General features: G+C 45.9%; 1 protein-coding gene across 1 annotated transcript in view; it reads left to right on the top strand.

Annotated features, from left to right (window-relative positions):
• adgrb3 (adhesion G protein-coupled receptor B3) overlaps positions 1 to 27,441 on the top strand; it is a 920,563-nt gene that overhangs the window by 261,900 nt on the left and 631,222 nt on the right. The gene's annotated exons all lie outside the window — the stretch shown is intronic.

The raw sequence follows: 27,441 nt of genomic DNA, 5'->3' as shown, positions 1-27,441 counted from the left end.
TCAAGTTCTTTCTTTCTTTTTCTATTGCATAAAGTGGTAGAAATCTTTGTAGAACATCAGAGGTAACGATGCGGGAGTGGGAAGAGAAGCCATTGCAGCTGATTCTCTGGCTACAATTAGATAGATAAGAATTGATCCAGGTTAGTTAAGTCCCACCCAGATTGACGATGGTGGAGAGGCGTTGGAGGATAGAGTGGTCAACTGTGTCAAAGGCTACAGATAAGTCAAGAAGGACGAGAAGGGATAGTTTACCTTTGTCACAGTCACAAAGGATGTCATTTGTGACTTTTACGAGAGCCGTTTCGGTAATGTGGCAGGGGCGGAAACCCGATTGCAGGGATTCAAACATGGAGTTGCGGGAAAGATAGCCACGGATTTCAAGAACTTTGGAGAGGAAAGGGAGGTTGGAGATGGGGTGGTAGTTTGCAAGGACGGAGGGGTCAAGTGTTGGTTCTTTGAGGGGAGGGGTAATGACGGAAGATTTGAGGGAGAGGGGGACAGTACCTGAGGAGAGAGAACAGTTAACAAGGCCAACTAACATGGGAGCCAGAAAAGGAAGTTGAGTGGTCAGCAGTTTGGTGGGAATAGGGTCGAGGGAGCAGGAAGTGGATCTCATGGACATGATCAGCATGGAGAGGTCAAGCGGGGAGATAGGAGAGAAACTGGAGAAAGATGTGAGTTCAGGGCTAGGGCAGGGGGGAACATTAGAGGAAGTTTGGCCCGATAGGCTAGGGGAAGGAAGGGAAGTGACGGAGGCAGCTGAACGGATGGTCTCAATCTTAAAGACAAAGAAGTCCATGAGATCCTCACACTTATTGTCGGAGGTGAGGGTGGAGATAGGGGAGAGGGGTTTAAGAAGACGGTTAGGAGTAGAGAATAGAAGTCGAGGTTTATCTTTACATTCCAGAATGATTCTGGAATAGTGAGCGATTTTGGCAGACATGAGCAGGACCAGGTAATGCTTTATGTGGGCCAGCCAGATCTGGCGATGAATGGCTAAACCAGTTGTCCGCCATATCCATTCAAGTCTGCATCCTTTAGACTTAAGGGAGCGAAGATGAGGGCCATACCAGGAGGAATAGCCAGGGTGAGAGAGAGTAATTATTTTGTAGGGACCAGGGTATCATAGATAATGGTGAGGGTGTGGTTGAGCAGATCGCTGGCTGCAGAAATGTCGTGGTGAATGGAGGGCCAAAGGGATTTTGTAAGTGCAATTGTAAGAGAGTAGGGAGAGAGTTTTTTCCAGGGGCAGACACACAAGGAAGTAAGGTTGGGAAGAGTGGAAGGGAGATGTGGGTGGAGAGTGATACGAGGAAGTGGTCAGAGATGGCCTAATCTGCAATTGACACGATGGGAGTAGCGAGGCCATGAGAGATGGCAAGGTTGAGGGGATGGCCGTGAATATGGGTTGAGGAGTTAACATGGAGGGAGAGATTAAGGGACAATGGGAGGGGTGGGGGCGCGGCAGTGAATTCAGAGGAGAGAGGGCACGCTGAATTGAGTTAAAGGTTGAAGGATGAGAAGTCGTTCGGTGCAGAGACTGAGGGGGTGAGGATATCGCGGTAATAACATTTTTGTGGTATTTGGGTGGACGATGGAGAACGAAGATTTTAAATGAGAGGTGAGGGGGGTGGGATAAGGTGCAATGCTCAAAGGAGGAGAAAGTGCCGGAGGAGTAGGGAGATGGACCAAGGTGTGATTTGGTGATGAGAGCCACACAACCACCACGGCAGCCTGGGCGGGGAAAGTGGTCAAAGGTATAGCCAGGCGGAGAAACTTCATTTAAGGGTAAGATGTCATCACCCCTAAGCTTCTGTCAGGGCAGGTTACTATTAAGATTTCAAAGAAACATAGAAACATAGAAAATAGGTGCAGGAATAGGCCATTCGGCCCTTTGAGCCTGCACGACCATTCAATAAGATCTTGGCTGATCATTCACCTCAGTATCCCTTTCCTGCTTTCTCTCCATACCCTTGATCCCTTTAGCCGTAAGAGATGTCTATGAGGGTAGGGGGACAGTGTCTGAATGTGGGAGGGAAGCAGTTAATGTTGGACAATATGGAGCGATATACAGACAATGGATCATAAATAAAGAAGGACAACTGTTGCTAAAAGAATAAACAGCATCTGGGAAGAATTACCTCAGTAAATTATCACAACATTATCTCAGCATGCTCTGCAAAAAGAACAATGAAGCAGATAGCGAAACAACACATGTTTGGAGGTATCTGGTCTGCAACCAGAAATCTGCAAGAAAAAAATCCCCAGGCAGCAGGGGTGAATGAACCGATTAGAACCACAGATGTTTACAGCATTGAAGGAGGCCATTCAGCACATTGTATCTATGCCAGCTCTTTGCTGGAACAACCCAAAACCAGTCCCAAGGCCCTTGTTTCTCTTCTTTTCCCTGTATCTTCCTCCACTCCAAATATTTGTAGAACCATTGGGCTGCCACCGAGTCAGATAAATCATGATGGTTTCAAAATTCTCATCCTTGTTTTCAAATCCCTCCATGGCCTCGCCCCTCCCTATCTCTGTAACCTCCTCCAGCCCCACAACCCCTCCCGAGATGTCTGCGCTCCTCTAATTCTTCCCTCTTAAGAACATCCCTGATTTTAATCGTTCAACCATTGGTGGCCATGCTTTCTGTTGCCTAGGCCCCCAAGCTCTGGAATTCCCTGTCTAAACCTCTCTGCCTCTCTACCTCTCTCTCCTCCTTCAAGACGCTCCTTAAAACCTACCCCTTTGACCAAGCTTTTGGTCACCTGTCCTAATTTCTTCTTATGTAGCTCGGTGTCAAATTTCTTCTGATAACACTCCTGTGAAGCAGCTTGCAATGTTAAAATGCAAGCTATTATTATTATAGAGGAATTGAATTCAAGCTGTGGTATCTGTTGGGAATATCTACATATTTTTCACATTTTATTGTGCCTATGTCTATGATTTTATTGTGCGTATGTCAAATTCGGCATATAATATGCACTTCTTGTAAGTGTTACACTTACTTCCTGTCACACTGGCTCAACAAGAGCAATGCCACAGGAGACCTGCGTGAATGAGTGTGTCTGCGCGCATTTATGTCAACATTTATAATGAAGACTGCCTATGTAAGCTTGTCACAATTGTATTGCACTTTCTTATCTGTGGCAATGTTGTCACACCTGGACAGATTGGATAGGCTGGGTTTGTTCTCATTGGAACAGAGGAGGTTGAGAGGAGACCTCATTGAGGTGTACAAAATATTGAGGGGCCTGGACATAGTGGATAGTAAGGGTCTATTTCCATTGGTGGAGGGGTCTATTACGAGCGGACATGGTTTTAAGATGGTTGGTGGAAGATTTAGAGGGGATTTGTGGAGGGGGCTTCTTTACGCAGAGGGTTGTGGGGATCTGGAACTCGCTGCCTGGAAGAGTGCAAGATGCAGAAACCCTCACCACTTTTAAGAGATGGTTGGATGGGCACTTAAAGTGCAGTAACCTGCAGGGTTACGGACCTAGAGCTGGTAATTGGGATTAGACAGGATTACCTTTTGTTGGACGGCGCAGATGTAATGGCAAGTACTGCAGGGAATATAAAACGGCCAGGGTGATCTCCTAGACTCGTTTCGATCGTCTGGATGGGCTGGAGAGGAACTTTCCCAGATTTATTTCTCCCTAAATTGGCCTGGGTTTTTATCTGGTTTTTGCTTCTCCCAGGAGATCATATGACTCCGGTTGGAGTGGAGTGTAGAATGTTTTCAGTATAAGGGGTGTTGCAGTTGTGTGAGGTGGACTGGTTGGGCTGGGTGCTCTTTGCCTTTCCGTCATTGTTCATAGGTTTATATGTAACCTTCAGGGCTGCTGACCAAGGGCCGTGCGGCTCTTTTTCGATAGATATATTCAAGAGGGAGTTAGATATGACCTTTACAGCTAAAGGGATCAAGGGGTATGGCGAGAAAGCAGGAAAAGGGTACTGAGGTGAATGATCAGCCATGATCTCATTGAATGGTGGTGCAGGCTTGAAGGGCCGAATGGCCTGCTCCTACACCTATTTTCTATGTTTCTATGTTTGTCGGCCGATGTGGACACGATAGGCCGAAATGGCCTCCTTCTGCATTGTAAATTTCTATGTTTACCTCAGCTGTATGTCACTGCAGCAGTGACTTTGAGATGTGGCAATGGCAAGGCCACCATTTATTGCCCATCTCTAGTTGCCCTGAGAAGAAGGTGGCAGGCCTCCTCCTCGAATCGCTGCAATCCTTGATGGTTATGGTGCTTGCATAATGCTGTGAGGTGGGGAATTTGACCCAGCGAAGATGAAGGAACGGCGACGTATATCCATGTCAGGATGGTGTGTGAGTTGGACAGGCTGATGTTCACATGATGTCGCTGCCGTTGTCCTTGGTGGTGGCGGTTGTGAGGCTGAGAGGGGCTGCCGAAGAAAGCTTGGTGAGTTGCCGTAATACATCCTGTAGATATTACGTACTGCAGCCAAAGTGAGCCTGTGCAGGAGTGAATATTCAGAGCTGCAACTTGGGAACTGATCAAGCAGACCGTTTTTAATATTTGTTTGAGATGCCTGATATTGAATAGGTGTCTGGAATGATGCAGGTAGAGAAACTGAGCTGCAAGATGCTTATAAAATGTAAAAGCTTGATGAAATGCATTCTTAAGGTTACTGAGACTTAGTAACCTCAACTGGATCAAAAGATTCCAGAAAGGAACCGCATACACATTCGATAGGTGGAGAGTTGGGGCCGAGAAGAGATGCAGCAGGTCTGCTTACGGGCAATTCACCAGTTCCATGCACCCATGGGGAGGTTGCAATCCAAGGCAGCGTGGGTCGGAGAATTTACATAACAGTGCAGTAGTCCTGTTTACTGCCTATGTTCCCATTGAATGCGATTCGTCACTGGGAGTAGGGCATTGGTGAATTCATGCGATGTCACCAAAGCTCTTTCTAGCTGAGCCAGCAAGCGGCAGTTTCCAATGCTAGACAGTAAGGAGTGCACTGCTGTGCTCCATCAAAAACAATCAAACAACATCTTTATGATTAACTTTGCACCTTTTAATCCATGATGCATTCAAGGTTTAGCTCAGAGCAAACTGATGCAGAGAATGTTTTGTGGAGCCAATGAGATCTTCCACAACCCTAACATGTTGGTGTTATCTCTAAATCTATTCTTCTTCCCTCAAATTTTTTTCGATCGTACATGTTATGTTCAGAATAAATTCACAGGACTATATCGTAAGCTCAAACTGTTGTGACCTTGGTCTCTTTATTCAAACTCCAGAGTGAGGAAGCAGCATGGTGAATCATCTTTTATACCTGCTTGCCCCAGGGTGCACAGGTTACCCTTGGGTCTCCCGCAGGTGTGCCCCCTAGTGGCAAGTCTTACATTTGGGTAAGGTCTACATACACACAACAGTACGAGTCATGGTTTTTCAGCTCTTCTCTGGTAGCTCAGCTGTGTGGCCTTTCTTGAGTTAAATTCAGTTAATTAAATACATTTGGAATTAATAATCTAGTATCAGTAATGGTGACCATGAAACTACCGGATTGTCAAAAAAACCCAACTGGTTCACCAAATTCCTTCAGGGAAGGAAATCTGCCGTCCTTACCCAGTCTGGCTTGTATGTGACCCCAGACCTACAACACCAATGTGGTTGACTCTTAACTGCCCTCTGAACTGCTACAACAAAGTCAGCACTGTGGGAGCACCTTCACCACACCGACTGCAGCGGTTCAAGGAGACAGCTTACCACTACCTTCTCAAGGGCAATTAGGGATCGACAATAAATGAATTGTCATCATAGGCAATCCCTCGAAATCGGAAGACTTGCTTCCACTCCAAAAGTGAGTTCTCAGGTGCTGAACAGTCCAATTCTGGAATTACAGTCTCTGTCACAGCTGGAACAGACAGTAGTTGAAGGAAAGGGTGGGTGGGGAGTCTGGTTTGCCGCACGCTCTTTCCGCTGCCTGCGCTTGTTTTCTGCATGCTCTCGGCGATGAGACTCGAGGTGCTCAGCGCCCTCCTGGATGCTCTTCCTCCACTTAGGGCGGTCTTTTGCCAGGGACTCCCAGGTGTCAGTGGAGATGTTGCAATTTATCAAAGAGGCTTTGAGCATGTCCTTGAAATGTTTCCTCTGTCCACCTGGGACTCACTTGCCATGTAGGAGTTCCGAGTAGAGCGTCTTGCTATGGGAGTCTTGGGTTCGGCATGTGGACGATGTGGCCCGCCCAACGGAGCTGGTCGAGTGTGGTCAGTGTTTTGATGCTGGGGATGTTGGCCTGATCGAGGACACTGACGTTGGTGCGTCTGTCCTCCCAGGGGATTTTCAGGATCTTGCGGAGGCAGCGCTGATGGTATTTCTCCAGCGATTTGAGATGACTACTGTATATGGTCCACGTCTCTGTGCCATATGCAATAAATGACTTGCTAGCGACACTCACATCCTGTGAATGAATATTTAAAAAAAAAGGTGGTGATGATTAGGGGGCTGGTGATGTGTGAGTGAGAGGGGATCATTTTGAGTTTGCACAGCAATGTAGAACAGTTAATGGTGAATCGGTAGCCCATTTTACATCTCTCCCGATTATCATTTCTACTGAAATCAGTGGAAATAAAAATCAGAAGAGATGCAAAACAGGCTGCCAATTCGCTATCACCTCTTTTACATTGTCGCACAAAGTCAAAATCACCCAGAGAAAGTTAAGCATGAAGAGGAGAGCAGCAACCATGCCCTTATCTTGTTGTGAGGCCAGACCTCAAGCCTCACCTTCTCCAATGCTGACTTTCCTGTCTCATGCCAAGCTGTCAATGGCAGTGGGGATTAGTGTTTGTAGAGTGACATGACCTCACACTGTGTTGATGCTCTCCCTCCTGTTGTGGGACAGCTTGTCCTGCAAGAAGCATCCCACTGTTGCCAAGTGTAAGTCCGCTTGCCATGGCGTGCGTGATGACAGGTGGAAGCAGCAGATGCGGTCAAGGGGGAGCAGCAGCAATGGAGGGTGTGAGTGACAGAAAAAAGGATGTGTATTGAAACCTTCCCTGCTGTCCTTGCCGACAACCATGCAAGCAGAGAATGAAATGACGGATTGTACAGTGACGAAGGTAGGGTCATGCATGTAAAGCAGAGAGCAATGTGCATAGAAACATAAGAGAAATATAATGGGGAATATTACCTTGGTGAGTCCTGGTAAGATCATTATACTTCCTTCTACACTGCAGCCGTGTCCTGGAGAATAAAACTGCCTGCAGTCACATGGTGTGTTACCTCTCGTCAATCCCATTGAGCAACTCACCTTGCAATCAGCAGACCGTCCAGGGGACGAGGACTTCCCTCCCCTCACAAACTTACTCCACCCAACTGAATTTGAAAATCTAGGGGGCTGTCAAGAAGGCTTCTTGTCCCTATGTATTTTCCTGCAGCTCCACAATGTGTCAGCTGTGGCTCAGTGGGCAGCAACCTCGCTCTCTGAGTCAGAAGGTTGTGGCTTCAAGTCCCACTCCAGAGACTTAACCACAAAGATCTAGGCTGACATGCCAGAGTAGTACTGAGGGAGCGCTGCACTGTCAGAGGTGTCATCTTTTGGATGAGATGTTAAACCAAGACCCCATGTACCCTCTCAAGAGGATGTAAAAGATCGCATGGCACTATTTTGAGGAAGAGCAGGGGAGTTATCCCCAGTATCCTGACCAATATTTATCCCTCAACCAACATCACAAAAACAGATTATCTGGCCATTATCACATTGCTGTTTGTGTGACCTTGCTGTGTGCAACTTGGATACCATGTTTCATACATTACAATAGTGACCACACTTCAGTAGTACTTCATTGGCTGCTAAGCGCTTTGGGGCACCTGATGGTTGTAAAAGATGCTATATAACTGCAAGTCTTTTTTCTTCCAGCTTTGATCACATTGAATGCACCTCTCCTTTAAGGTGCTTCAGGCCCTTGCTACACCAGCATCTGATTTCCTATCCACTGATCGTCGAGCTAACTATAATAACATGCTTCACACTGGCAGCTCATGTGAAGCAAGTTAATAGGACGGGTGTCCCCTGACTCCAACAGTGGCCAATCCTAATTACTTCCCACCTGACTAATGCTTAGAGACCAAAATCAGATCAATGTTGGCTTTCCTCATTATAAGTTGAGTTCAGTTTTTAACCAAACAAACAAAATCACAAATTCAATTTTGAAGCAAGCTACCTCCAGTTAGCACCTGATTTTGAGCCATGTGCTTGACAGTTAGAAAATGTTAATATTCTAATTAGTAACATCTTGGTGGCATCTGTGAGAGACAGAGGAAGGGGTGTCAGATCGAAAGGGAGGTGGAGTGTATCCTCATCATAAGTTGAGATTTTTCAAACAATTAACTATCAATTGTATTTTGAAATCACCAATTATCATCTGTGTTTTGCTGATAGTAATTGGAATGTTACTTTTTCTTATAGCTGTGTGAGAGAAAGAGAGAGAGAGAGAGAGGGTGGGAGGGAGGGTAGACAGAAGCTAGTTACAGCCCGCCAACCCAAAAAATCCCATTTTTTCCTACTCTCTGTTTTCTGCCCATTAACCAATCCTCAATACATGCTCATATATTACCCCCAATCCCGAGTCCTAATTTTGTGTAATAACCTCGTGTGTGGCACCTTATCGAATGCTTTTTGAAAATCAAAATACACCACATCCACTGGTTTCCCCTTATCCATCCTACTAGTTACATCTTCAAAAAAACCCTAAAAGATTTGTCAAACATGATTTCCCTTTCATAAAACCATGTTGACTCTGCCTAATCATATTACAATTGTCTAAGTGCCCTGTTACCATGCCGCTTATAATTGATTCAACATTTTGCCTATTACTGTGATGTCAGGCTAACTGGCCTATCGATCTCTTGTTTTTTCTCTTCCTCCTTTCTTAAGTTAGCAGGGTTATGTTTGCTGCCTTCCAATCCTTGGGGACTGTTCTAGAATCTAGGGAATTCTGGAAGATTAATACCAGTGCATCCACTATTTCTGCAACTACCTCTTTTAAAACCCAAGGATGCAAGTCGTCCAGTCCAAGGGATTTGTTGCTACTTAGTCCCATTAATTTCTCCAGTACTATGTCTTTACTTGTATTGATTTCTTTAGGTTCCTCCTTTTCTCTAGACCCTTGGTTCCCCATTAGTGCTGGAATGTTTTTTGTGTCTTCTGCCGTGAGGACAGATACAAAGTATTTGTTTAATGTCCCCGCCATTTTCTTATTGCTCATTATAATTTCTCCTGTCTCTGCCTCTAATGGGCCCACATTTACTTTCACTAATCTTGTCCTATTAACATACCTAGAGAAACATTTGCAATCTTTTTATGACTCTTGCTAATTCACTCTCATATACTTTTTTCTCTTTCTTTTTCAATTTCTTGGTCCGCATTTGTTGAATTCTAAAATCCTCTCAAACTTTTGGCTTACTACTTTTTTGGCAACATTATAAACCTCTTCCTTTAATCTAATACTATCTTTAACTTCTCTTGTTAGTCCTGGTTGGACCACTTTTCCTGTGGGTTTTTTGTGTCTTAAAAGGAATATATATTTGTTGTAAATTATGTATTAATTCTTTAAATGCTAGCCATTGTTAGTCTGCCATCATAACTTTTAATGTAGTTTCCCAATCTACCTTAGCCAACTCGCCCCTCATACCTACGTAGTTTACTTTGTTGAGATTTAAGACCCGAGTTTCAGATTTATCTAAACCACTTTCAAACGCGATATAAAAATCGACCATATTATGGTCACTCTTCCCTAAAGGCCCCTTTACTACAAGGTTATTAATTAACCTTTTCTCATTGCATAATACTAGATCTAAAATAGCCTGTTCCCTAGTTGGTTCCTCCTCATGCTGATCCAGAAAACCATCTTGTATACATTCCATGAACTCGTCCACCACACTATTACTGCAAATTTGGTTTTCCCAGTTAATATGTAGATTAAAATCCCCCATGATTACTGTATTACCCTGATTACCTGCACCTCTATTTTCCTGATTTATACTCTGCCCTACATTACAACTACTGTTTGGGAACCTATAAACAACTCCCAGCAATGTTTTCTGCCCCTTGCTGTTTCTTAGCTCCATCCAAACTGATCCTACTTTTTGATTTTCCGAGCTAAGATCCTTTCTCTCTACTGTCTTTATCCCATCCTTTATTATCAAGGCTACCCCGCCTCCTTTTCCATTTTGCCAGGGCACCGGGGATAACATCCCAACTCTTCTTCGAAATAGTGTCATGCGATCTTTTATGTCCAGCTGAAAGGGTCCTCGTTTAATGTCTCATTCCAAAAGATGGCACCTCCGACAGTGCAGTGCTCCCTCGGTATTGCACAGCAGTGTCAGCCTGCAACCTTCTGGAGGTGGAGGGAGAGGTGAAGGGATTTGGGAAGAGCGTTGGACTGAGGCGGGTACCGGCTCTGCCACCGGAGGGCGGACGGGTGGGGTGAGGCGGAAACAACGATACATCCCTTGGTATCCTTCTTTACTTGTAAGTAGGAATTATTTAAAGAGGCCGTGAGAGGAAGCATTAAAAACATAATGAAAAACTGCATCAGTCGGCAGTTCATGGGAAACACCTGTTGAATTATTAATAACCTTACGGACAGTCAGAAATATAAATATTGCTGACAAAAGTCTGAGAAAGGTGAATGCTGAAGACAACAATAGCACAGATGACGGGCAGTAAGAGAAAGGAAGTACACTGCCACTTCCAGGATAGAGATGGATGAGTTCATAAGTTTGTTCTGCAAGGCAATTTCATGTCATAACTACATCAGTCTTTATCAATCAAATAAACACGAGCTGGAGCCAGTAATGATATTGGATCTTGTTAGCAGCAACTCAATTTGGAGCTTATATTGCTCCTGTTGATCGCCAAGCAATGAATTTATTGGACTTTTTTTTTTAGTTATAAATGGCTTTAAGCAAATATACAGTTCACCCAGCACAGCAAAGCTGTTTAGCAAAATACACATTAAAACCTTCCCACATTACTGCACGGAAGCTCCGATCTGCGCTCTCAGCATTTGTCCAACGCTGTCAATTTTTGTTGTCTGTTCCACTGAAGCGTGCCAGACCTTATCATTCTGTAATGGTTCTAGCATTAACAGATTGCTCCAGCTGCCTTTTATTTAACTAGGGCCATCCATTATTAGGGAGAGCTGAGAGAACTCACCAGTACAATGCATTGATTAACTCATATCAGCAGGCACTCCTATAACCTGACAATACCCAGTGATTTTTGCGAGCACGTACGAGGTATCTCTTCATTTTGATTACAGGCATCTATTCCCCAAGCGAGGTGAAGTTGGACCTGCTGTACCGCCTATATTCTCTCGAGTTTAGAAGAATGAGAGGTGATCTCATTGAAACATGCAAAATTCTTACAGGGCTTGACAGGGTAGATGCAGGAAGGATGTTTCCCCTGGTTGGGGAGTCAGGAACCAGGGGCCCAGTCTTAGAATAAGGGGTCGGCCATTGAGGACTGAGATGAGGAGAAACCTCTTCACCCAGAGGGTGGTGAATCTCTGGAGTTCTCTACCCCAGAAGTCTTTGAGTATATTCAAGGCAGAGCTCGATAGATTTTTGGATATTAAGGGAATCAAGGGATATGGGGATAGTGCAGGAAAGTGGAGGTAGAAGATCAGCCATGATCTCATTGACTGGCGGAGCAGGCTCAAGGGGCCGAATGGGCTATCCCTGCTCCTAATTCTTATGTTCTTATGAATGTTTGACTGTATTGTTATATCGGTATAGACTTTCTGACTGACGTGGTATATATAACCAGTTCTTTGACTATTCCCATCTCCAGTGCCATCCAAGCAAGCCGCGCCCCTCCCGAATCATTTTACCTTTTTCTTTCCTTATACATCAGGACCTGCCAGTCTGCGGATCTGCCTGCTGTTGCGTGCTGTGCTCATCTATCACATGCAATTTTTTGAAAACCTAAGAGTAGTGAGGATTGCCACAGGATCATTTTCCCAATGGAAATCCCTTCCTGTGTCATATTCACTCTCCCATTATAGTGTGCAATGCATTTTGCATAGCCCCGCTATTTTCACATACAATACCTTCTTTGTTGCATCCTTTCTACTATTCTACTTTACCAGTACAGCAAATCTTCCACGGTTACAGTTTCATCTTCACTGCCTGGGCACAAGGACCGCCCGCCCTTTATTGAACCCTCCTGATTATTCTTCCATCGATATAATGAAACGCTAAAGGTTCTATAAAGGGTGTGTGATCTGCCGCAACAGATTGCTGCCCAGGCGACCTGGATACAAATGTGACCCCACATCTTTTACATTTAATTCTGGGCTGCCCCGGCGTGAACAAGAACTTGCTGGAGCGGGGCATCTCACGCCGTGCCCTGTTAGTTAGATGTTTTTTCCCCTCCTCCACCAGCTCAAAAATGTTTTGCTCCGCAAATTGCTTGAAGTGCCAGCAGATAACGGCACTGTGAGGACAATGGGGCACCTGGGACCTCGGTGAACGACGGGACCAACAGTCTATCTCCTCAACCAATGGGATTGTAAGATTGAGAAAGAAACAGAGGAATGACGGAGAAGGAAATGGGGTGAATTAGAGGCAACTCAGGTACAGAAAGAGAAAAAACGAGAGGGAAAGAAAGATTGGATTAAGAGAGGGATAAAAGTGACAGAATGGAAAAGAGATTTTTTTTTTAAATTTTAAATGTTAAATTTAAAAAACCTGTAAGAGCAATTTACCACCTGTGTGAATGAGACGTCCCTGGAGATGGAGCACGTGGTGTCCACCGGTACGCTCACGGCCTTCCGCGAGAGGTGGGCACCGGAGGGACTGGAGTGCATTATTATCCCCGGCAACCAAATTTGAATTTGTTTTTATATGTTTTAAAGTTTAATTTGTTTTAATTGCCGGTTTTAGTGTCCCCCTCCCCTTTTATAGGGGGCACTTGTAAATTATGGTTTTAGAGCCCAAAAAAAACCACAAAAAAAACTACAAAAATACAACAAAAAAAAAGGGCCTTGGGAAATGTTTGTAGTGTCCCCCCAGATCGGGGGGCACTTGATCTAATGTTTATTTTGTTCACTCAAAAAATGTTGTGTGAATGAGACGGCAATTTAAATAGTTCCCTTTCTGGGCCGGAGAAATTAAATGGCATTGCAGGAACATAAACCTCCTCATTACACTGTTAAGTATCAGCCCTAACTATCTGTGGCGAGTTTATTTTATTATCTTGAAATGCACGGGGAGGCTGAGGACCAGCTCTCCCTTTAGTGAGGCTCAGGGCGGAGCGCTGCAAATTGTCCCGGATTTTGTGGCGATTCATAACTCACGGGGTCTCTCTTCCTCACCACAAGTCGCTGGGTTATTCACACATTAATAAAGGCCTGTGCCATTAAACTCGCTGTCGTTGTTTTCCCAGCAAGTTCTAGGCAAATGTTCTTACAGTTCTCCATCACATCTGGGGAGCCTGGTCTGTGTAACAGTCTTCACCTGGTTAACGTTCAGCTATTCACAACCACAGTTGGAAATCCTGGATTTTTCTAAATTTGCAGGGGGGAAGTAGGTCATTGGCAGCGGTGATTGGCTGTTACTTTTCCAGGTCACTGATGGAATCACATTTCCCCCAGGAATAACGCATGCTCCTGGGTTCCGGCTGGCTCCCAGGTGTTTAAAGCAGATGTCAGCAGTATACAGTGTATAAAATTGACAGCCTGTAGCACCAGATGGTTAAATGTGTTTGATGTCTTAACTTACCGCAACACTGAAGTACAAGGGAAACATGGCAGATCGTTATTTATGGGACGAGGACTGAGACAGCTCTTCGGTGGGTGTGCATGAGAAGAGCAGTACTTTCTTATAGGGATCATTAACAAAGCGCATGAATATATTATATATTATTTAACAATCACTGGCTGGAACACATTTACTTGGCTCCCTACAGTGCAATATTATGTTTCAAAGTTGACTGTGGAGCTCCACACAAGTGTGCAAGCTGCGTTTGCTTTATCAGACGGGTAATGGCTTCACTTAACATATGCAAATGAGCTTCCCATTTGGGCCTGTATCAGTGTTTGATCAATGTGTGGCTCCTAATGTGGACCTGGGCTTGGCTTAGGATTCAATTCGGATTGCCCTCTTTAAATTGGTATCGATAGACCGTGCAGTGAAATTTGAGGCCCATCATCACTCATCAGGCCTTCAGCATAGCGTGAAACAATCCACTCTTTATGAGTTAGTAATCAAGTGCACTGTACCATCATTATAGGCCATCCCTCGGAATCGAGGAAGACTTGCTTCCACTCTTATAAACAGTCCAATATGAGAACCACAGTCCCTGTCACAGGTGGCACAGATAGTCATTGAGGGAAGGGGTGGGTGGGACTGGTTTGCCGCACGCCCTTTCCGCTGCCTGCACTTGATTTCTGCATGTTCTCGGCAATGAGACCCGAGGAGCTCAGCACCCTCCCGGAAGCTCTTCCTCCACTTAGGGCAGTCTTTGGCCAGTGACTCCCAGGTGTCAGTGGGGATGTTGCACTTTATCAGGGAGACTTTGAGGGTGTCCTTGTAACGTTTCCTCTGCCCACCTTCGGCTCATTTGCCATGAAGGAGTCCCAAGTAGTGCGCTTGCTTTGGGAGTCTCGTGTCTGGCATGCGAGCTATGTGGCCTGCCCAGCGGAGCTGGTTGAGTGTGGTCAGTGCTTCAATGCTGGGGATGTTGGCCTGGACGAGGACGCTAAAGTTGGTGCATCTGTCCTCCCAGGGGATTTGTAGGATGTTGCGGTACCATAATCCACAAAGGAACACGGTTAGTCAGGGCGGGGGTGAGTGCGGGCGTAGTATAATAGTCTGCAAAGCTCTACTTCGCATCAACATTCAGGAATATTTATCACCAAAGTAACTCAGTCATTATTCTGAAGCAAATCGTAAAGTTGTAACAACAAAACAACAACAACGTGTATTTATATAGCGCCTGTAATGTAGTGAAACATCCCAAGGCGCTTCGCAGGAGTATTATGAGATTTAAAAAATTTGACACCGAGCCGCATAAGTAGAAATTAGCGCAGGTGACAGGTAGGTTTTAAGAAGCGTCTTGAAGGAGGAGAGAGAGGTAGCGAGGTGGAGAGGTTTAGGCAGGGCCCAGGCAACAGAAGGCACATCCACCAATGGTTGATCGATTATAATCAGGGATGCTCAGGAGGGCAGGATTAGAGGCCAAACAACAATTTGTTGGTTTCTGGCCAGAGAGTTGTGCAACTTTGGCAAAAGTCAGTGTAAATTGAGTGTTTGAAGAGGATAGCAACAAAATAAATGTATTGCCTATCAATATCTCACACAATGTGATCAAACCAGTTTCAGTTTTATGGTTGCATCACCCAAAACTCATTCTAGCTTATCGCTGTATCATCTGAAACTTATTACCATGTTTTCTCCAAGCTGCTTTCTAAACTATAATTCTACCATCCATCCTGCTCCCTTACAGTCCCCATCTTGAGAGTGAGAACACCCTGAAGGTTTTGATTTCTCATCTATACTTCAGTAAGGCTGTCAGTTCTAAGTGGCCCTGCCTCAGTCTACTGTTCCCATTGATGTATTTAAATAAAAAATAAAGTCTTGGATTTATATAGCGCCTTTCACGACCACCGGACGACTCAAAGCACTTTACAGCCAATGAAGTACTTTTGGAGTGTAATCGCTGTTTTAATGTAGGAAATGCGGCAGCCAATTTGCACACAAGAGAACGCCCACAAACAGCAATGTGATAATGACCAGATAATCTGTTTTTTTGTTATGTTGATTGAGGAATAAATATTGGCCAGGACACCGGGGATAACTCACCTGCTCTTCTTCAAAATAGTGCTATGCGATCTTTTACGATCACCTGAGAGAGCAGACTTGAACAGACTCGGTTTAACATCGCATCCAAAACACAGCACCTCCAACAGTGCAGCGCTCCCTCAGCACCGCACTGGAGTGTCAGCCTAGATTTTTGTGCTCAAGTCCCCCACAACCTTCTGACTCAGAGGCGAGTGTGCTATCCACTGAGCCACAGCTAACACAGCAAGTGCAGCCAAAATTTACAACCACTCATAAGACTTCCGACTGACAGATGTTGTTTATGAGTTTTTGTAACATTGTGGGCCCTTACAGACACCAGTACCTTATCCCCAGTTTAGTCATCCTGTCTATGTAAAAGAAAATAGCTGGAAAATTCAATACCTTGAAGGTATAAATTGTAAGGAAATATTTTGGTGGATCACAAGATGCAAATGTGTTAAATGAATTCTTCACTGAAGGCAGCCTCCAATAACAAATGTTGTTATCATTTACCTCACAATTCCAAGTGAAATGTTCTCTGCTTAATAGGATTAGTCTTAACTAAATGCTTGATCTGTATTGGTCTTTTTTTCCAGTTGTCCATATTGCCTCATCTGTACAGACCTCTTGTCCACTTCACCGACAAGTGAGAGTCTAACCACCGCCCCTTAACATTCAACGGCATTACCATCGTCGAATCCCCCACCATCAACATCCTGGGGGTCACCATTGACCAGAAACTTAACTGGACCAGCCACATAAATACTGTGGCTACTAGAGCAGGTCAGAGGCTGGGTATTCTGTGGTGAGTGTCTCACCTCCTGACTCCCCAAAGCTGTTCCACCATTTACAAGGCACAAGTCAGGAGTGTGATGGAATACTCTCCACTTGCCTGGATGAGTGCAGCTCCAGCAACACTCAAGAAGCTCGACACTATCTAGGACAAAGCAACCCACTTGATTGGCACCTCATCCACCACCTTAAACATCCACTCCCTCCACCACCGGTGCACCGTGGCTGCAGTGTGTACCATCTACAAGATAGAAACATAGAAACATAGAAAATAGGTGCAGGAGTAGGCCATTCGGCCCTTCGAGCCTACACCGCCATTCAATGAGTTCATGGCTGAACATGCAACTTCAGTATCCCATTCCTGCTTTCTCGCCATACCCCTTGATCCCCCTAGTAGTAAGGACTACATATAACTCCTTTTTGAATATATTTAGTGAATTGGCCTCAACAACTTTCTGTGGTGGAGAATTCCACAGGTTCACCACTCTCTGGGTAAAGAAGTTTCTCCTCATCTCGATCCTAAATGGCTTACCCCTTATCCTTAGACTGTGACCCCTGGTTCTGGACTTCCTCAACATTGGGAACATTCTTCCTGCATCTAACCTGTCTAAACCCGTCAGAATTTTAAATGTTTCTATGAGATCCCCTCTCATTCTTCTGAACTCCAGTGAATACAAGCCCAGTTGATCCAGTCTTTCTTGATATGTCAGTTCCGCCATCCCGGGAATCAGTCTGGTGAACCTTCGCTGCACTCCCTCAATAGCAAGAATGTCCTTCCTCAAGTCAGGAGACCAAAACTGTACACAATACTCCAGGTGTGGCCTCACCAAGGCCCTGTACAACTGTAGCAACACCTCCCTGCCCCTGTACTCAAATCTCCTCGCTATGAAGGCCAACATGCCATTTGCCTTCTTAACCGCCTGCTGTACCTGCATGCCAACCTTCAATGACTGATGTACCATGACACCCAGGTCTCGTTACACCTCCCCTTTTCCTAATCTGTCACCATTCAGATAATAGTCTGTCTCTCTGTTTTTACAACCAAAGTGGATAACCTCACATTTATCCACATTATACTTCATCTGCCATGCATTTGCCCACTCACCTAACCCATCCAAGTCATTCTGCAGCCTCATAGCATCCTCTTCGCAGCTCACACTGCCACCCAACTTAGTGTCATCTGCAAATTTGGAGATACTACATTTAATCCCCTCATCTAAATCATTAATGTACAATGTAAACAGCTGGGCCCCAGCACAGAACCTTGCGGTGCCTGCCATTCCGAAAAGTACCCATTTACTCCTACTCTTTGCTTCCTGTCTGCCAACCAGTTCTCAATTCATGTCAGCACACTACCCCCAATCCCATGTGCTTTAACTTTGCACATTAATCTCTTGTGTGGGACCTTGTCGAAAGCCTTCTGAAAGTCCAAATATACCACATCAACTGGTTCTCCCTTGTCCACTCTGCTGGAAACACTGCAGCCACTCGCCAAGGCTTTTTCGGCAGCATTTCTCAAACCCGCTGTTATGTTTCAAGTAAAACAATATGACAGAGTACTGTAGACTTGAGTAAGTGTGACCTTAGTCTCTTTATTCTGACTCCAGAATGCTGGCACAGAATGGGAGTCCTGCTTATATGCAGTGCTCCCAAGGGATGCTGGGATCCCTTGGGGCTCCAACAGATGTGCCCTCTGGTGGCGGTAGAATGCTGGTTACAAGGTGTTGCATACATAACATCACTCCCTACCCCCTCCCCCCAAAGTCAATAGTACACTTATAGACAGGGTGAGACGATCTGGGGCTTTCCGCTCCTGAGTCGATCGTCTCGATACAAACACAGGTGCAGGAGAGTTGGTTGGGCCTTCACTGGGCTGCTGCGCAGCTGGCCTTGTTGGGCTTCTGGGGATGATGGGTTCAGCTTCGTGGTCAACAGTGATGTTGGTTGCCACTTGTGTGTGTATCGGAGGGTCGAAGTTGGTGGTGTCCTCTTCAGGTTGCTCGTAGCTGTCTGTGAATGGCAGTTTGGTTTGATCCAAATGCTTTCTGCAAGTTAGTCCATTTGCAAGTTTGACCTCAAATACCCTACTCCCTTTGGCTACGACAGTGCCAACAAGCCATTTGGGACCATGTCCATAGTTGAGTACAAATACACAAATACAGGGTCATTGACTTCAATATCGCATGACAAATTTGTGCGATCATGGTACATGCTTTGTTGATGCGCCTGCCCTCAACATGATCATGGAGATTAGGGTGGACTAGAGAGAGCTTGTTTTTAGTGCCCTTTTCATGAGCAGTTCGGCAGGGGGAATCCCGGTGAGCGAGTGGAGTCTTGTGTGGTAGCTGGAGCAGGACTCGGGACAGGCGGGTCTGCAGGGAGCCTTCCGACACATATTTCAAGCTTTGCTTGATGGTTTGGACTGCCCGTTCTGCCTGGCCGTTAGATGCGGGCTTGAACGGGGCTGATGTGACGTACTTGATCCCATTGCGGGTCATGAATTCCTTGAATTCAGCGCTGGTGAAGCACAGCCCATTGTCACTGACAAGGACATCAGGCAGGCCGTGCGTGGCAAACATGGCTCGTGGGCTTTCGATGGTGGCAGTGGACGTGCTTACAGACATTATTACACACTCAATCCATTTTGAATAAGCATCCACAACAACCTAAAACATTTTGACTAGAAACAAGCCTGCAAAGTCAATGTGGATCCTAGACCATGGTTTGGAGGGCCATGACCACAAACTTAGCGGTGCCTCCCTGTGTGTATTGCTCAGTTGATAGCAAGTATTGCATTGGCGCACGCAAGATTCCAAATCTGAGTCAATGCCGGGCCACCACAAATGGGTTCTGGCTATAGCTTTCATCATTACTATGCCTGGGTGGGTGCTGTGTAGATCGCGTATGAATGTTTCCTCGGCAAAACCATGCAATTATCCCACAAAAGACAATCCGCCTGTATGGACATTTCGTCTTTGCGCCGCTGGAACGACTTGATCTTTTCATGCATCTCCGCTAGGTCGCTGGACCAGCTCCCACGGAGGACGCAGTTTTTTTTACAAGGGACAGTAAAGGATTCTGGCTGGTCCAGGTCCTGATCTGGCGGGTCGTAACGGGTGACTTTTTTCGTTTTCAAGTGCATCCATCACCAAGAGCAAGTCTGCAGGCTGTGCCGTTTCCACCCCGGTGGTGAGCAGTGGTAGCCAACTGAGAGCATCAGTGCAGTTCTCTGTGCCTGGCCTGTGGCGAATTACATAGTTATATGCAGACAGCGTGAGTGCCCATCATTGGATGTGAGCAGAGGCATTGGTATTAATACCTTTGCTCTCTGAGAATAGCGATATGAGCGGCTTATGGTCAGTTTCTAACTCTAACTTAAGCCCAAACAGATACTGGTGCATTATTTTCACCCCGTAAACACATGCCAGAGCTTCTTTTTCAATCATGCTGTCGGCCCTTTCGGCCTGGACAAACTCCTGGATGCAAAAGTGACTGGTTGCAATGTTCCCCATTCATTTGCTTATTGTAACACACACCCGACCCCGTATGAAGACGCATCACAAGCTAGCACTAAAAGTTTACATGGGTCATACAGAACAAGCAGTTTGTTGGAACATAACAGATTTCTGGCTTTCTCAAAAACATCTCTTGTGATTTCCTCCATACCCAGTCATCTCCCTTGCATAGCAACACATGTAGAGGTTCTAGCAAGGTGCTTAACCTGGGTAGGAAATTACCAAAATAATTGAGGAGTGCCAGAAACGATCGCAGCTCCGTCAGTTCTGTGGTCTCGGCACGTTCTTGATGGCCTCCTTCTTGTGTCGGTGAGTCTGATGCCATCTGCCGCAATTCTTCTCCCTAAGAACTTGACCTCTGGCGCCAGGAAAACGCACTTCGAGCGTTTCAACCTGAGTCCCACACGATCTAGCCGACTTAGAACCTCTTCCAGTTCTGCAAGTGTTCGATGGTGTCCCGACCTGTGATCAATATGTCATCCTGGAAAACTACGGCGCGCGGAACCGACTTTAGCAGACTCTCCATGTTCCTTTGAAAAATATCCGTGGCCAATCGAATCCGAAACGGGCATCTACTGTAGATAAACAGACCTTTGTGCGTGTTGATGCGGGTGAGGCCTTTCGAAGATTCCGCCAGCTCCTGCGACATGTAGGGGGAGGTCAGGTCCAACTTGGTGAACATCTTCCCTCCTGCCAGCGTCGCAAATTGGTCATCTGCCTTGGGTAGCGGGCACTGGTCCTGCAGCGAAAAACGGTTACTCGTTACTTTATAGTCCCCACAAATTCTGACCGTGCCATCGCCCTTGAGAACCGGAACAACCGGACTGGCCCACTCGTTGAACTCAAACGGCACGATGATGCCCTCTCGTTGCAGCCTGTCCAGCTCGATCTCCACTTTCTCTCGCATCATGTATGGCACTGCACGTGCCTTGTGGTGGATGGGTCGTGTACCGGGAACCAAGTGGATCTGCACCTTCGCCCCAGAGAAATTTCCGATGCCTGGCTCAAACAACAAAGGGAACTTGCTCAAAACATGGGCACATGAGGCATCATTGACGGACAAAAGTGCTCGGATGTTGTCACAGTTCCGGCAGATTTTTCCCAGTCAGCTTCTGCCGGACAGTGTGGAGCCCTCTCCTGGTACAATCCATAGTGGTAGTTCGTGCACCGCTCCATCATAGGAGACTTTTACTGCTATACTGCCAATTACAGGGACCGGCTCTTTAGTAAGTTCTCAGCTTGGTATGAATAGGGTTTGGGTTTGCACTTGCATTTAGATGAAACCTTTTGTATCCTCAGGTTGGCCCAAAGCACCTCACAGACAATGAATTACTTTTTGAAGTGTAGTCACTGTTTTATAGGTGAACATAACAGCCAATGCTGTGCAAAGTAAGCTCCTGGCAAACAGCAACAAAAGGAATAACTATTTAACCTGTGTTTTCTGGAGGCATTCATTGGAGGATGAATGTTGCTCAGGGTAGTAGAAAAACTCACCTGCTCTTCTTGGGATAGTGATATGGAATCTTTTACATCCACCTGAATAGGCAGACAGAGCCTCGTTTTTACCATCTCACTATAGCATAACATGGAACTCCTCAATACAACACTATGGGTCCAAGTTTCCACATGATTCGCGCCTGATTTTTAGGAGCAACTGGTGGAGAACGGACTATCTTAGAAATCGCAATTCTCCACATTTTTTTTCTGCAGTTCTAGTCAGGTAGAACAGTTCTACTTTGGAACAGAATTTTTTCTTCAAAAGGGGGCGTGTCCGGCCACTGAAGCCTGATTTGAAAGTTTCCACAGTGAAAACGTACTCCAAACTAAAGTAGAATGGAGCAAGTGAAGATTTTTGTAGAACTGAAAAAACCTGTTCTACACATTAAAAAATCAGGCGCAGGTTACAAATTAGGCGTCCAGAACGAGGTGGGGGGAAGGGAAGTCATTAAATTCTATAATAAATCCTTATTTATACTTATACAAATATTATACAAATAAATCCAACCTGAATAAACATTTATAAGCAAAGAAAAGATTAAATAAACCATCTTCCTACCTGTGTGAAAGTGCTTCAAGCAGGCCTTTCGGGACCGAAGGCTGAATGGGCCGGCCCGAGACTTCGGACAGGGCCTGTCCCCAGCACCAGATTTACAGGTAGGTGGCGTTGGGTTGGGTCGGGTCGGGGAGGGGAGGTTCGGTTCGGGTCGGGGGGGGAGAGAGAGAGGGAGAGAGAGGGGGGGGGAGAGAGAGGGAGAGGGGGGGGAAAGAGAGGGAGAGAGGGGGGGGAGAGAGAGGGAGGGGGGGAGAGAGAGAGAGAGAGAGAGGGAGGGCGGAGGGAGAGGGAGAGAGGGAGGGGGGGCAGAGGGAGAGAGAGAGAGAGGGAGGGGGGAGGGAGAGAGAGAGAGCGAGGGGAGGGGGGGAGGGAGGGAGAGAGAGGGAGGGAGAGAGAGAGGGAGGGAGGGAGGGGGGGCAGAGGGAGAGAGAGAGAGAGGGAGGGAGAGAGAGAGGGAGGGAGGGAGGGGGGGCAGAGGGAGAGAGAGAGAGAGGGAGGGGGGAGGGAGAGAGAGAGAGCGAGGGGAGGGGGGGAGGGAGGGAGAGAGAGGGAGGGAGAGAGAGAGGGAGGGAGGGGGAGAGAGAGAGGGAGGGAGGGGGGGAGAGAGAGAGAGAGGGAGGGAGGGAGGGAGGGAGAGAGAGACGGAGGGAGGGGGAGAGAGAGAGGGAGGGAGGGGGGGAGGTCAGGTCGGATCCAGTCCTGGAGCGGGAGTCGGGTCGGGTCGGGGGGCGGGAGCGCGGGTCGGGTCGGGTCCAGTCGGGGACTCGGGGAGGCGGTGAGCAGGAACAAGAGCACGGGTCGGGTCGGGTCCAGTCGGGGGGGCGTGGAGCGGGAACAGGAGCGCGGGTCGGGTCGGGTCAGTCGGGGGGGATGGGGGGGGCGCGGATGTCGGGTCTGGTCCGGAGGCAGGGGGGGGCGGGGAGCGAGTGTCGGGTCTGGTCGGGTCGGGCGGGTAGCAGGAGCTGGCCGTGGGAGGCAGCCTTATTCACGCAGCCCCAGTGAGGCCATTGGGCCAGGGCTAGGGGCTGCGTGCTTCGGGCCCCTCCCACACAGTTCGGCGCCTGGAGCTACTGCACTTGCGTGCCCCACTGTAGCGCGCATGTGCAGAGGTCCCGGCACTGTTTTCAGCGCAGGGACCTGGCTCCGCCCCCTACAGCTCCTGCTGCGCTGCACCAAGGGCCAGAGGACCTGCAGGTAGGTGGAGAATACCGACGATTTTTTTAGGCGCACTTTGTGGCGCGAAAAACGGGCGTCCAGGTCGGGACTGCGCCGTTCTAGGCGCGTGTGGAAACTTGGGCCCTATCTGCCTGGATTATCTATTTCAGTCCTGGATTGGGGCTTCAACGCTTGTCTCGGGAGAACGGTCACATAGTGGCTATGTGACTGGTACTCGTAATCCACAGGACTGGACTAATAATCTCGGGACATGCTTCAAATCCCACCATTGCAGCTGGGGAATTTAAATTCAGTTTAAATAAATCTGGAATAAAAATCTAGCATCAGTGATAGCGACCATGAAGCTATCAGATTGTCTTCAAAAACCCATCTGGTTCACTAATGTCCTTTAGGGAAGGAAATATGCCATCCTTACCCTGCTGCAAAAAAAGACCTTCACCACACGAGACTGCAGCAGTTTATTAGGAAATGGGCAATAAATGCTGGACTTACCAGCATCGCCCACATCCTGCGAATGAATTTTAAAAAATGCATCGGTGCAGTAATGAGAGAGAGTGCAACATAGTCAGAAGCAAGAATACCACCTACTGAAAAGTAAACTTTTTGTCATCATGAGGTATTTTAGTTTTAGCTCCATAGATTTACTTAAAGCAATTCTACTGGAAAATCAGCTTTCTGTTATAGAATCATCAACGGCTTGCATTTATATAGAGCTTTTAACGTAGGAAAGATATTTCAAGGTGCTGCACAAAGGTGAAAGGAAAAAATGGATGCTGAGGCAAAGAAGGAGCTGATGGTCAAAGAGGTAAGTTTTAAGGACAGTCTTAAAGGAGGAGACGGAAGTGGAGAGGTGAAGGGTTTCAAGGAGGCAATTTCAGGGATTGGGACTTGGGTAACCGAAGACAGTGCAATCAATGTAGGGAGGGAATTCCAGAGCCTGGGGCCTAGCCAGCTGAATCACAGCATTCCCAACCTTGGCCACATTTTGTTCACCATGCTCCTCCAGCTGCAGTGGTCAATTGCAGATCACATGTGTATCCATTCATTTTCATATCACTAAATCATGTTTTGTATTTCAGCTCTGATTGACATGCACATACTGTTCATGAACACAGAGGAAAACGAACAATTTTAAGCATACGTCCAAAATATTTTCGACCAGACAGGACATTACATTCAGATCAATATCTGCACATACTTAAAAAAGGAAATTGGGCCCTCCTCGTCTATTTTTTTTACCTTGGTTGTGTGGCTTTATAATTCATATATTTAAGATTGTGATGCAAACCTTCCTCCGGTTTATTAGAGATTGGAAAAATCAATTCTAAAGTGGCAGTTTTTTTTGTTCATTTTTCATCTATATAAATTAAGTAAAACAAATGCGTTTCTGTTTAAAATTATAGTGGAGAAATAAATCATGTTTTGAGTCACAGTATGTACTGTGCAGAATAGAAATAAAATTAAGATGTGCTCAATAAAATCTTATAACAGCAAGGCGATTGATGTTATATATTCCTTAAATAGATAAATCTTTGCAAAATACAACCCTTATATGAAGTGTCTTGTTTTAGCTTTGAAGAAGATTACATTTATTTTATGATACTCCTTTTTTCTGAGTTTATTACATTGCTGCAACTGGCTTTATGATTTTATTTTGACATCCTAATTGTTTTGCTGCTGGTGCAATTATGCCAGAATTAATCGCGTGCGCGTAATTAAAAGCACTTGGAATGCATTTAAAGAGGGCCACGTTGGAATTCAAGCCAAGCCAGTCCGTGAAAGGATGAAACTTTGAAATGAATGGAATGGGCGATATGCAGTGAAGCTTTAGGCTGCAATTTGTAGATGAGTCTGCTCCTCGAGGCAGAAATATGAACAAATGCAGTGGCTGTTGTTTATCTCAGCCTGACAGTGACACTGGTTCCACAGTAGGAAGTAAATATGCAGAAGTAAAATACTGCGGATGCTAGGAATCTGGAATAAAAACAGAAAATGTTGCACACACTCAGTGGGTCAGGCAGCATCTTCGGAGAGGGAGAAACAGAATTAACGTTTCAGATCGATGACTTTTCGTTGGAAGTAAATATGGTTAGTTTGTTTTGACACCATGCAGTGTATGCTGTATTCTGTCTGCTATCGAAGCTCTATAGATGCAGATGGATTGCGGATAGTGGGAGAATGATTATCTCGGGGAAACAAAAAATAAAGAATATTACTCATTCGTTTTTATGCGTGCGAGGCTGTGACTCTCTGGGGCAGATTTACCGCGGGGCAGATTTACCGCGGGGCAGATTAACCATGGGGCGGAACATAAGCCCACCAAATAAATGAAGGAAAAATATCTAAGGCCTCCAAATTGGCTGAATAGAATAGAATAGACCATAAGAGAGGAAAAACAAGACCGAGGAAAATAGATTCACTTGTTTATACCTATATACAGAAGTACCTATAAACACTAATGTACCTATATACAGAAGTACCTATATACAGAAGTATCAAAACACTAATGTACCTCTATACAGACATACCTATATGCACTAATGTACCTATATACAGACGTACCGATATGCACTAATGTACCTATATACAAAAGTAACAATATTCACTAATGTACCTATATACAGAAGTACCTACATACACCAATGTACCTATATACACTGATGTACCTATATATATTAATGTACCTATATACAGACGTACCGATATGCACTAATGTACCTATATACAAAAGTAATGATATACACTAATGTACCTATATACACTGATGTACCTATATATATTAATGTACCTATATACAGACGTACCGATATGCACTAATGTACCTATATACAAAAGTAATGATATATACCTATGTACCTATATACACTAATGTACCTATATACAGATGTACCTATATACACTAATGTACCTATATACATAGAAAATAGGTGCAGGAGTAGGCCACTTGGCCCTTCGATCCTGCAGCACCATTCGATAAGATCATGGCTGATCATTCCCTCAGTACCCCTTTCCTGCTTTCTCTCCATACCCCTTGATCCCCTTTGCTGTAAGGGCCATATCTAACTCCCTCTTGAATATATCCAATCAACTAGCATCAACAACTCTCGGCAGTAGGGAATTCCACAGGTTAACAACTCTCTGAGTGAAGAAGTTTCTCCTCATCTGAGTCCTAAATGGCCTACCCTTTATCCTAAGACTGTGTCCCCTGGTTCTGGACTTCCCCAACATCGGGAACAATCGACCCGCATCGAACCTGTCCCGTCCTGTCAGAATCTTGTATGTTTCTATGAGATCCCCTCTCATTCTTCTAAACTCCAATGTATAAAGGCCCAGTTGATCCAGTCTCTCCGCATATGTCAGTCCAGCCATCGCGGGAATCAGTCTGGTGAACCTTCGCTGCAATCCCTCAATAGCAAGAATGTCCTCCCTCAGATTAGGAGACCAAAACTGAACACAATATTCCAGGTGAGACCTCACCAAGGCCCTGTACAACTGCAGTAAGACCTCCCTGCTCCTATACTCAAATCCCATAGCTATGAAGGCCAACATACCATTTGCCTTCTTCACCGCCTGCTGTACCTGCATGCCAACTTTCAATGACTGATGAACCATGACACCCAGGTCTCGTTGCAGCTTCCCTTTTCCTAATCTGCCACCATTCAGATAATATTCTGTCTTTATGTTTTTGCCCCCAAAGTGGATAACCTCACATTTATCCACATTATACTGCATCTGCCATGCATTTGCCCACTCAGTAACCTGCCCAAGTCACCCTGCAGCCTCTTAGCTTCTCCCTCACAGCTCACACCGCCACCCAGTTTAGCGTCATCTGCAAACTTGGAGATATTACACTCAATTCCTTCATCCAAATCATTGATGTATATTGTAAAGAGCTGGGGTCCCAGCACTGAGCCCTGCGGCACTTCACTAGTCACTGCCTGCCATTCTGAAAAGGACCCGTTTATCCCGACTCTCTGCTTCCTGTCTGCCAACCAGTTCTCTATCCACGTCAGTATATGACCCCCAATACCATGTGCTTTGATTTTGCACACCAATCTCTTGTGTGGGACATTGTCAGAAGCCT

The sequence above is a fragment of the Pristiophorus japonicus genome, chromosome 7 (assembly GCF_044704955.1).
Source record: "Pristiophorus japonicus isolate sPriJap1 chromosome 7, sPriJap1.hap1, whole genome shotgun sequence".
Taxonomy (NCBI): Eukaryota; Metazoa; Chordata; class Chondrichthyes; family Pristiophoridae; genus Pristiophorus; species Pristiophorus japonicus.
Note: the sequence above shows the minus strand (reverse complement) of the source record. Positions and strands in the feature narration are given on the sequence as shown.